This window comes from Pseudonaja textilis, chromosome 6 (assembly GCF_049901715.1).
Source record: "Pseudonaja textilis isolate UNSWEBS1 chromosome 6, rPseTex1.2, whole genome shotgun sequence".
NCBI classification, from domain to species: domain Eukaryota; kingdom Metazoa; phylum Chordata; class Lepidosauria; order Squamata; family Elapidae; genus Pseudonaja; species Pseudonaja textilis.
In genome coordinates, this window is record NC_141995.1 from 39,318,425 (window position 1) to 39,331,014 (window position 12,590).

Below are 12,590 nucleotides of genomic sequence, written 5' to 3' on the forward strand. Positions count from 1 at the left end.
TGTGCAAATAATATTTAAGCCACCGTCAATACATGTACTATTAGATACATTATTTCCTTCTTTAATTTTTCTGATATTATACCAAGGAGAAAAAAATCCAGTTTAAATGGAATACACTCTCCCACTATTTATTCTATCCATGTTTGAATCAGTCTCCAATATTTTTTTGTAGCACTGCAAGTCCACTACATGGAAAAAATGTCCCTGGTACATCTTTACACTTCCAACAATTTGGAGATATATTTTTAAACATTTTAGAAAGCCTTGCTGGTGGAAGATGCCACCTGTAAAACATATTATAAAGATTTTCTTTATAAGCCATAGCCAATGTTATTTATCCCATTTGTGATCAAAAACTTTTGCCATTTAGACAAAAAAAAGCTCACTTTTAAGTTAATCATGCTCTCAACCAAACCTAACTCATGTTTGGAGAAAGAAGACAATAGAGATAGTCCCTGACTTATAACAGTTTGTTTATTGACTGTTCAAAGTTACAACGGCACTGAAAAAAGTGACTTCTGACCATTTTTCAATTTACAACATTGCAGCATCATATTCAGACATTTGTAACTGACTCATATTTTTGACAATTTCATTGTTCCAGAGTCATGTGATCAACTTTTTCAACCTTCTGACAAAGAAAGTCAACGGGGAAGTCGGATTCACTTAACCATGTTACTAACTTAACAACTGCGGAGATTTACTTAACAAATATGGCAAGATAGATTGTAAAATGGAACAAAACTCAACCTCTCACTTAGCACAAGACATTTTAAGCTGAATTTTGGTTGTAAGTTGAGGACTAACTTACATACCACTTTGAGCTCCTTATGACAAATAGGTTATGTCAACAATATTTAGGTCAACTATTTAATTTTAATTAAATTAAAATTACATTACATTAAAAAATCAACTACTGTTTTGATTCAAACTATGCATTGATCTTTTTGTGGGGAAAAGCACAAGGTAGCCAAAACAAATTGATTGGCAGCTAAAAATACCAAAGGAGTATTCTTATGATTTGAATGGAGGTGGATTTGTTGGAGTCCTGACATTGATAATCTATATGGGAGATCACAATTTCTCATGCTTTATTAACTCGTTAATGGCTGGGCAAAATCTAATATCTTTCCCTCCCAATTAGTGATTTGTCTTGTTTAAATTGTTATTCTAATGAAACCAATATGAAGGAAAATACCCACCCCAGCAGAGGTTCTCTACAGATTTGATGCCCAGTACAAAAAAAGATATACAAAGACTGGATTTAGTGTAAACACAGTCAAATTTATTTCTATTTCAAAAGCTAAGAAGCTTCCAAAGTAAAAGTGATTCTCTGCTGATGAAGAGATACTTTTCTTTCTCTTTTAATCTTTAAATTCTCTTCTAGCAAGATCTAAGTTTTCTTTGCCTCTAATGTTTTGACAACCATAACAAACAGGATGAAACAATCCTCTAAGAAGGATTTTCTCATTCAGTTTTCCAGCGAATTATTGACAAAATACTTCAACATTATATAAGAGCTAGGAATTGTTTCAAAGGATAGAGATATAGTTTTATGTCATCTAAAAATTGTAGAAAGTAGATAATTACTTTTTATATGCTCACTATAATAATGTTATATAAAACTAATTTACTATCACAGGTTAAAAAAATTGAATACATTTTACAAAAAGTAAAATTCAAGTCTAGTACCTGTAAAGTTTAAAGACATTTTTTAATCAATGCAGGCTGTGGAAAGTATTTTAAAAAGGTCCTCAAATACATTAGCAACAACAAATCATTTATTTTTGAAGCATTAAAACAGCTATGTCTCTCACAAGCCTCCTTTGTAAGTTTTGAAAGCTGTCTCATTTTTTTCCATGCATGTGTGCAACTACAGCACACAAACTTTCCTTGCAGCTTCAGAATAAATGCCACATACAGAAAACTCAGGCAGCATTCAGTGAAAAGCATTGTTAAGGATATAACTCTTGAACAAACAAGAAGTAAAATTATAGGAGACTCACATTCATCTTGCTAGAAATAAAAAGCGTGATCCTGAAAAACTTTTGAAAGCAAGATCTAAGTACATAAAAGATAACAAGAAAACCAGTAAGTAAATAAACTCTCCCCGCTCCCCCGCCAGCTGAATTGTACTTAGTCTACTGTCTCTAAAGTGCAAATAAATTGCAGGAGCACAGAAAGAAATTAGCAGATGATTGAGAAGCTTGTACAAAAGAGTTGTAAGAGCATTTGGAGGTGAAAAAAGAGTTTCTGTTTGATCATTGTTAGATTTTACCCACATATAAAATTTTGAATAAAAGACTACTTAGAAATAAAAGTTAACAAGGAAACTTATTAATGTTTTATCATTGTACAAAAACGACGGTATTCTGACCTTTAGCATCTTTAAACTTTGGGATGTACTTCCTCAAAAGCAAAATACTAATTATATGGCTTGTTTCACCCAACAAAATCTGAACTAATTTAGCAAGCATGACCTAGAATTGCCTTAGAAAATAATTATTTGAGGCTCTTAAGGTGTCTACCAAAAGGGATCTTTTACTATTTTTTTTTTCAGTTAGATACAAAAATGCATTCAGGAAAATACAGGCTTGTGAACTATAACATTGTTCAAATAAGTCTGTTACCAGTTACTTAAACAAACACATATACAACACATACGTATGTACATATACATATACCAGATAAGTAGCAATAGCACTTAAGACTTATATACCACTTCGTAGTGCTTTATAGCCCTCTCAAAGCGGTTTACAGAGTTAAGACTATTGCTCCCAACCCTATTTTACCCACCTCGGAAAGATGGGTCAGCCATGAACGGGTGAGGATCGAAAAAATATTCATTACTCTGTTCAATGACTAATAATAATTTTGATCTAACAAATCTAATTTAATTTTACTATATTAGAATATTGATAACTAAATTTATGGGAAAAAATCCCTCATAGCATTCATTCAAAATTTGTATACAGGAACAAAAACTTCATTACTGCTAACATTATATTAGAATTGGAGACTGAATTTTGAATATGTTTGAGCAAGACAACTTTCTTGTTACGTTACATTTAATTAGACATACTCTCTAATGACAAATAAATGTACTCACTAATTATAGAACTTTAGATTACTAATAACAGAACTCTAAGCAATACCAATATCCCAAGTAAGTTTTTCAAAATGATCCTTTTTAAAAAAGATCCTCTGACCTAAATTCAACTTACTGCCGAAAAGAAACTACAGAATGAAGACATATATCATTTGACATTCTAGAAGCAGTAATATAAGGTCTATACTTTTTTTACTCCATAATTTTTGGTCTGTACTTTCACTTTCATAAAACACACACACTTCAACTGTACTACTGTTTGTTACAAGATTTCACAATGATCCTTGGTAAGAATTATAAGAAAACAGAATTCCATACATGATCTACACAGACAAAAATCATAATGTATCAGTAAATAATATTTTTTACTAGTAAAACACATGGACCATTTCTACATTGTTAATTTTAAAAGGACAATTTTTAGAATAATAGGTTTGGCAAAACTAAGACAGATATACACTTAAACATACATTTAAAAATCAGAAGATTAATGGCCCCTCTCCAAATTAACAAATGTCATCAAACAGCACAAGCTTTTATGAGACAAAATTTTAGCTCTTTTATTAAAATTGTTAATTTAAAAGGGTGCTACAAAGTTCCTGATTTTTGCCTACACAGCTCTCCTATAAAAACCTATGCTCACAATTTTATGCTGCACACAATCAGTAGAATACATTTAACTATACATAGGATTGCTTAAAAACATCCATCTAAATTTCTGGGAAGCATCAATTGCTTACTGTGATCAGTACAATTAATGGCACTTTGAAAAAAATCTTATGTATGTTAATAATTCTATTCCATCTTATTGTTTTTAATGTTCGTTTCAATTCTAATGTATGCTCAAAGAGCTTAATCCATGAGCTTCAATATTATGTGTGTGTGTGTGTGTAGGATTATGGCATGCTAATTATGCAGATACGAAAAGACCTATTTTGAGGGGGGGGCTTATTCCTCATTCTCAGTACACTGCACTGTGCAATCTTCAAAGCCTTCATACTCCAATTCCCTTGAGACAACTCTCACTATCTAACAATAACGTTTTAAAAATGGAATTTTCTACAACTTCTTGTACCATTGCAAGTTTCTTTCAGTAATTTCCTAACTATACTGCTTTAAAATATAACTGTGATGACCAACTCAGCTTTTAAATATTTTTTCTAATAATTTACTTTTAATTCCTAAATAATTTTAGCTTCTTTCCCTCATATTGACCTCGAGAGTATTCCTAATGTTAATATATTAATTTATTACTTTTCATTACTATTATTTTATTGCTTCTTTTATTTTTAAAACATATCTGCATCTGTTTTTAATTTACATCAGCTTGTTTTGTATTTATATTTAGACATATTTTTCTTCAAGTTTCAATACTGAATTGCTGGAAAAAAAACACCTTTATCACATATATATGTCACACATTGAATGGTCTACTAATATGCCTTCTATCTGCATTAAATTATCACTTACTTCTTTTATAATTATCTACAATATTTAAGCTAATTTTAGCTTAAATATTTAAGCTGTTCCTCCTCTATTAGCATATCAAATATGAACAAAATTACCCCCAAAGAGCCAGCTCAAAATATGAAACATACATAATTCAACCAAAAGTGATAGGAAGCAGGGATGTACAGTAATTGTTTATATACTAACATTTGTATAACAATCCTTTAACGTATTTTAATGTTTTACTGAAACTTATTACTCCCCATGTGATATATTGATGCTGTTATTGAACAATATTATTCTGGAAAGTCTACAGCTCAGCAGAAAATGTCAAAAAGTCAGGAATTTTGTTGTTGCTGCTGCTCTTGCTGAATTTTCTTTATAAAATGGTATTAGCACAGTTATTAGTATATGAATGGTACTTCTGTCTATTAAATCCATAATATAGCACTCTCTGTAAAAGTCTTTTGAAGAGAGCTTCTCCAATGGAGGATTTCATTTTTTATGGATTAAAATGGAGACTGAATATCAACCATATACCTAGGATACTAATGGGAGCATCTCATTTTAGTCTGATTCAGTTTATACAACATTTTTCTGATGGAGATGTACTTTTAGACTTTTGCACTATCTTAGAAATTGCTCTATCAAAGGTAAGCAAGATTAGGATAACTAAAAATAATCATTAACATAAATATTACTAATTACTAGTATGTACATTTTCTCCAATCTATTAAATTAAAAAAAATTATTATCTGGACAATATTGAGAGGGGTTTCAAGGTCTGTATCCAAAGCTTTTAAACAGCCATATAAAGCCCAATGCTTTAGGTAATTAACAGAGTTAAGAAATACATTTAATTAGTGATAAGAATTTTTCTTATAAAAAGTGGAACATTTTTCAGTATAAAAAATGGAAGTGGTTCCAATAATCTCTGTTCATAATGGGATATTTTTATGATTGGAAAAAAATCTGGATTATTTCATAAAATAATTTTATCTATGTTACATTCTGTTCAATATTGTTACATTGTATGTTTTTAATTTAAATAATTCAACTGTAGTTTATTCAATATTGAAGATAAAAAAACCATCTACTTTATATGTGTGTAACAACTGCACCTAACAGTACAAGTTCTTAAGAACTGGGTCATATTCATTTAATAAATTATTTAAATATACTCCTGAAAGCTGAGATACTATAGTACTTACTATAATACTTACTGTTTAGATATCTGAAAAATCAAGTCAGTTAAGGTTTTAAAGAGAATTTTACCTGTCAGTTGACTAAACATGGTTTGTGAATCTAAAGTTCACAAAAATGCCCAAATAGTTTCTGAAATTTGGAAAGAGATTAGTTAAATCTGTTACGTTTAACTTGCAAAGTGCCAGAATGTATCATGTATATGTACAATGCAAATACAATATGTATTTAAATATTGCTTTTAAATATTATTAAATAGGAATAGCTTCATTTTAATACTCATACAATATTAACTTGAATAATCTCCAAGTAAGCATACTTTCATGTTTGAAAATAAAAATCTTACATAGGTAACCAAAACAGCTAATGTTCTCTTTATCTTTTCCACATATGGAAAATGGCAGTAAGTATATGATAAGGAATTGTCATCTTTAAAAGAAAGATACTTTGAGCAGATATAAACTGATCAACTGGTCTCAGATTGAAAAGTTAAAGAAAATCATTTGTTGAGAACATCTTCAAGTAATAAAGCATAGAAAGAAAATATCTACTCCTACTTTCAATTTCTGATTAATTAATTATGACTAAGAGGAATAAAACACTAAAACAACAAGTTGAATTCTATGACAGTGATAACACAGGCCTAATGGAACTACAATAAAAAGCCATACAAAGTTTATCTTCACCAATCACTCTTCTGCTTATTTATTTATTTACCTCACTTGCATTTGCATTGAGTCTCATCATAAATTTAAACAACTTGTTTAACCACTTTGGTCTTTCAGAATTAATGAGATATGCTAGCTTTACTATCACAAAAACTGAAAGACAAACTTTTCAGGGCACATTGTTGTGTGTTTTGCAATAATGGACAGTATAATATTTAGGCACCAAATTAATGAAATGCCTTAATAATGTTAACTTTGTCTCATAAGGTACTTTCATTTTATTTAAAGAGAACTATTAAAAATGTTCTCAGCTATGTTTTACAGTTCCCAGGAAATAATGGTTTACGACTAAAAGTGAATATATTTAATAAAAGTTATAGCATATTAGAAATAGCAGTATAAAATACTACTTATTTTGAGGTACTTTAATAGTATTGTATAACAACTGTTCAAGAATTTAATGTAGTAATCTGTATAAAGCAGCACATTCTAAGCCTATCTTGAAGCTTCTGTATAACTTATTTTATCATATAAAATGAAGACTCAATGAAATTATTCTTCCCTTTTAATTAAAAAAATGAACCAATTTGTAACACTTAACAATTCTCCCCTTTAACAGTTATTAAACTATGTTCAAAATTCAGTAAATCTTGTAATTTTATTTTATTTTATGTCCATTTAGAGAACTAAAATAGTTTTAAACACATCCTAATCCTTTAATAGGTTCACATCTAATCTACAAAAAACAAAATAAAACATTATACAGATATTTGGTATTTTACCCATTTATTTTTAAACATTCCACTATGCCTTTTGACTGATTATAACTTTTTAGAGGGCTATAGTATATTAAAAAATTATGTTTGTTCAGGAATTATAGCCAAAAACCTGAGAACTGCACAGCTAATCACAGTCAATAGAAGCTGGGCCTAAAATAGGTGCAACATATTGTAAGTTATAGTTTGAGAGAAAAAGCCAAAAAAGAAAATCAATAAACAGAAAAAGCCGCTTACTTAAAAATCAGGAATCAATAAAAGTATTAGAAAATGATATAAAAAGAGAAATAAAAATCTGTTAGTAAAAGCATATTTTCTTGTTTTCTGTAACAAAGCAAGCCTGACACAAGTTTACATTCAAATTGGTCCATAATCAAGTTATTTTTCTGAATAGCTATCCAAATAATTTCCTTTTTTTACTCTAATTTTTTATTGCTCAAAAAATTTTTTGAGAAGCAGTTTTTACTGTTCTGTGATGTTTGTTGTGCTCATTCATACACAAGTGGTAGTTATACTAACTGTTATTTTGTTACAGATGTTAAATAAAAATACAAGATGAAAAAATACTCTAATTACTTACAATTATAAAGCATTAAAAAGTGAAGCCAATGAACATTCCAAACATAATTTTCTTAAATGAATTTGTTAATTTCTGTTTATTCTATAAATATAGTAAAATGAAATCACATGAATCAACTACTATCTAATCCTAAAGGCATTTGATACAGAAATCAAATTTATTAAAATCCATGCAGCTTTATACTTATGAATTTATTTAGGATCCACAATTAATTTATACTTAGTAGTGGGCTTTATTCCATTTGGTTTCACTACCCTATCAAACAATTTTCAATTTGGTTCTTCATCTTGCAATTTTTCCAACTAATAACTTTTCCTACATAATTTTATTAATTTATTTTGTTTCTTTCAATATGGAATATGGCTTCCCATGATACTTGATTGTAAATTTATATTTGTGCACCTGTGTGTAAAATATATACCTACATACATATACCTATAATGCATACATACACACACACGCACACACACACGTCTGTCCTTTCTTGGATATACCTTTGAAGGTACACACTTTGAAACTACAGAATTCAAAATATAAAATTGGTTCTGCAACAATTCTAAAGGATTTTATATACTGAAATATGTACACGTGTGTGCAACACATATTTATTTCTCTTTAGCTCTACAATTACAGCTCTGAACAGAATGCATATACAAAAGAATAGGGATGTACTTCTAATATATGAATGCCAACAGAAAAAAATTAGTGCAACTTTACGTATTTACATTTTAATAAAATGAGATTTTAATTTTAATGAGATTTAAAAGATCAATCAATCTAAATAGTGATTTTTAAAAATTTCAAATTCTAATTTTTGGGATTTAGAATAAAAAAGATCTGGAAAACAACTATTTTGATTAATATTACCAACATATGACTTGTTGTTATCAATATAAAAATTTGTATTTTTAACCTTTCCAATCTAAAATAAAATATATAGACTTATAGGCTTTTCAAATAGGGTTCTGCTGCTGTTGTTCTATTCATTCTTTTCAGTGTGATTTAAGCAGGTCAACTGAAAATCTTTACAGTAGATTGTGCTCTCTCACATTAACACTTCATATGGGAAAAACAAAGTTCCTATTAAATATGGCCATATTCTGTTTCACTAACCAGCTATGTTTGTAGAAATATAAAAGTATGAGTTAGCAATTTGTATTTCAAAATTTAATTCTTAATTCTGAAACCTTTCCTCCACTAATTACACAGTAACAAATGAAAAAAATATGGATCTATAATTCTGTCATTTTGTATTACTTCCAGTGGTGATGGATACTTAGCAACCATTCTCTTCTATAGAGGAATGAATACCTGAGTGAAGCATGCAATATGTCATGTGGCATTAATTATCCAGATCATTGTATTTAGACAGCTATTATCCCAATGTGTAAAATGCATTCATTTTAGATCCCCCTTTTTTGAATCTGTTTCTTCAGCATTCTATTGAAGGAAATGCAAATTTCCACCATATTTATTATACATATATATATAGAGAGAGAGAGACAAAGATATAGATAAAAAGAAATGTCTAAACAAGCTGCTTCCCCCTATTCCTGATTACAAATGATTTGGATTAACTGGTATTTTTCTCTAGAAATATTTGCAACAAGGAAAATGCATAAAATAGATATATAAATTATTTTATTAACGTGAATGTTTAGATATATTAAAATGAAGGAAGAAAATTTTCACCTAAATGTTTTCCAAAATTAACTGAACGTTGTGCTATTTCTGCACAGTATTTAGAAGCATTAGCACTTATATATAATGCAAAAATGTGCATACACCTTTATGATTGTCTGTAAAAAAAAGTAATAGTGATTCATTCCATGATACAATAAGCATAAAAAATACTCTAGGTGTAATATGCTATGTACAGAATCTTCCAAATAGCAACTTTTCCTACATAATTTTATTAATTTATTTTGTTTCTTTCTAGTTCTGCAGTAAAATAACTCTATTGTTCTCTGCTTTTCAAATTCCTGAACAGGTTAGTTTGCAGGGATTAGTTTTTGCCTGAAGGCCCACAAAGTTTAAACTGAACTATTTTTGAACTAACTAGAAAACATCTTGGAAAGAGAACATGTATAGGAAACTGAAGCAAAGTTAATTAAGAGCAGCTGTGTAGATCTGTAGTGAAGTAGATCAGTATCCCATCAAATCCTCTACAGGTTCCCCACTTTTAAACCAGTGTGTACTTCCATTTGCATTGGGGAAATGATTAAATGTATTAAAAATACTGCTTTAAATTCATATAACATGAGATGTTAGTATAAGGTATTTTTTTTAAAAAAAATCAATACACATTTTATGATCATTACTGAATAGCTGTTCAAAATTGGATGAATTCTTATATTTTCTTTTAAATATTTCTCTTTTCATAAAGATTGTACAAAACAATGAATTTTTAACACTTTAGTCAAATGTTCATAAGTGGAGAACAAAAGATTTATTTTTGAAAACAAGAACTGTGGTTTATACAATTCCAGACATGAATCTGTTTTCAATTACTGAAAGTATTTCCACTTCAGTGGAAAGGGATCAAGTCTACAGCTATACAATTTTGGGGGCAATGAATGCAATTATATTAAGCTTTATAAACAGAATGACTTTGTGACAGGATCACATAGTCTGCATATTCTGTGTCTGTTATGAGAGAAAAGAAAAGAGAATTATAAATAAGAACATTGGATTTGCAATTGTGGAGTGGAAAATATGATATGCTTCTCCCCCTTTCAAGTAGCATAATAACTGTCCTATATTTCCTAGCAATACTTAATAATTATTTTTAAATCAACATTTTCCGGTATTATATAAAAGTACATTATATTTGCGTTTATAAAGTTCGATTTATATATTTAATTATATTTTCTCTTTAATTATCACTATTTTAAAAAACCAGCAGTACGCTAAACAGTGCTTATACGGTGAGGTCCGTTATTTTTACACGGAGCCGATTTCTTCATTAGAAATATTTACTACCCTCTGAGAATGCCACGACACTTTCGCACTAATCAAGTCCAAAAGCCCAAGGAACTCGACCCAATTTTGTCTACATCAGAAAGCGATGAAGACTAGATGTGCTATTCTAAGGCTTGGATGCAATAATTTGCTGGTGTTTTTTTTTTTTTTAACGCAACACACCCCCGTTCAAGAATTCTTTGAATGTTAAAAGTGCTGTACGAAAAAAAAGAGCCACTTAAGTAACCGGAGAGCTTTTTGCAAGAGCATTATTAGCACGTTGAGAAATAGGTAAAGTTAAGCTACTCCTTTGCTAGATCTCCATCTAGCTCTTCAGGGGTTAACAAGCCACCTCATTCTCATTTCCAACGCTAATATTGCCTCTGCACCGATTCCAAGCGAAGAGCAGCCTCCTCCCATTCTATAACACCGCATCGGAACAAACATACATAAAAGGAGAAGGGGATGGGGGGGAGAAATCCGCACATTTACCTACAGCAGCACTAAGCGCTTCTGTTTTTGAATGTTTTTAAGTGGATCTTCTGGAAGTAAGTAGTCGCACTTTATCCCGGCTCGGCTGTAAGGTCAGAGAAGGGTAGCTTTTCAGTCACCCACCTTTCCGTGGTGATTCCGCCTTCTGGATGTGACGAGCTGAGCGCAGCCCTTCCAAGTTGAATCAGTCTATAATGTATCATGTTACAGAGCCTGGCTTTCTCTTCAGGCACCGAGCAGCAATCAGACATGATAGGCTGAGGCTGCTCTGTTTACATCCAAGCAGGGGAGGGGGGGGGCGGGGTTGCCATCGCTTAACCCTTGCCGAGCCACGGGGCGCCTCCTTCTCCCCATTTCCTCGGACTGCCGGAGGAGGACGGAGTTCTGAGCGCGGCCAAAGCCGCTCGGGCTTCTTCGTCTCTCCCCCCCGCCCCAAACGAACCTCCCCCCTCTTCTTTCAGATGTGCAGAGACTGGCGGAGGCCCCGACCCAAAGATAAGCTATCGCGCCGAAGGACTGCATCGCAGCAGCACCTATTGCATTAAAGAGGAGCCGGAACGGGGACAGCTTTGGAAGGCAAAATAAAATTCGTCTCTTGTGGCAGAGCAAAAAGTGTAAAAGAATAAAAAGGAGGGCAAACTAAATCTCTGGCTAAAGATGGGTGCTTGGGTTGTTGTTGTTTTTTAAGCGAGTATGCATTTCTCAAAGTACTTAATTCTTTTGACTGTTAAGAATGATCTTCTCCGATGGTCTGAAATTGAAGAAGTCAATTCTTTCCAACGGGCGCCTTAGAATTCCTTTGACTGAGAGCAGGGGAAGGTCGGCAAACGTTAAGGCTCGGAGATCCGTGCCTGGCGGGTTCTGCGCTACTCGAGACACAAACAACCTTAAAGATACGTGATAATCACAAACTGATGATCTGATCCGTAACATTTCCCTTTCGGATCTTAAAGCATTTGCATCGATCTAGGTTTTACTACGTTAGGCTACCATTTCTGGCTGCAGAAATCCGGACAACCAACAAACAGCAAAGAGCTATCCCCCCCCCCCAAAAAAAAGGACACCCCCCCCCGTCTCTTTTGCCAGGTCCTCCAGATTTCTGCAGACCAAATATAGTAGCCCGAATAAAAGTATTTTGCAGAAAGTGCAAAATGGATTAAAGAACAGGATTCATTTTTAATATACGTGCATAATTTTCTTGAGAATGATTGACACAGATCTATCAGCACTGCAAATACAGAATCCGAGAACTGGAATTTTAAAAAAATTTAAGGAGCTTAGATGAAATGCAAAACTGAAACTATCCAGAATATTGCTAAAAAGAAGAGTTTATCCCCAGGAAGTAAGGAAAA

General features: G+C 31.5%; 1 protein-coding gene across 23 annotated transcripts in view; it reads right to left on the minus strand.

Moving 5' to 3' along the window:
• TENM3 (teneurin transmembrane protein 3) overlaps window positions 1-12,590 on the minus strand; it is a 660,890-nt gene that overhangs the window by 245,319 nt on the left and 402,981 nt on the right. For 2 of the 23 annotated variants that reach the window (XM_026699670.2, XM_087936368.1), the window contains exon 1: window positions 11,362-11,480. The exons of 11 other annotated variants lie outside the window; for them this stretch is intronic. The gene's annotated coding sequence lies outside the window, so the exon portion shown is untranslated. Of the gene's footprint in view, window positions 1-11,238; window positions 11,481-12,590 lie in introns of those variants that run through there. 10 more of the 23 variants (XM_087936371.1, XM_087936367.1, XM_087936375.1 and 7 more) reach the window with 8 other exon arrangements.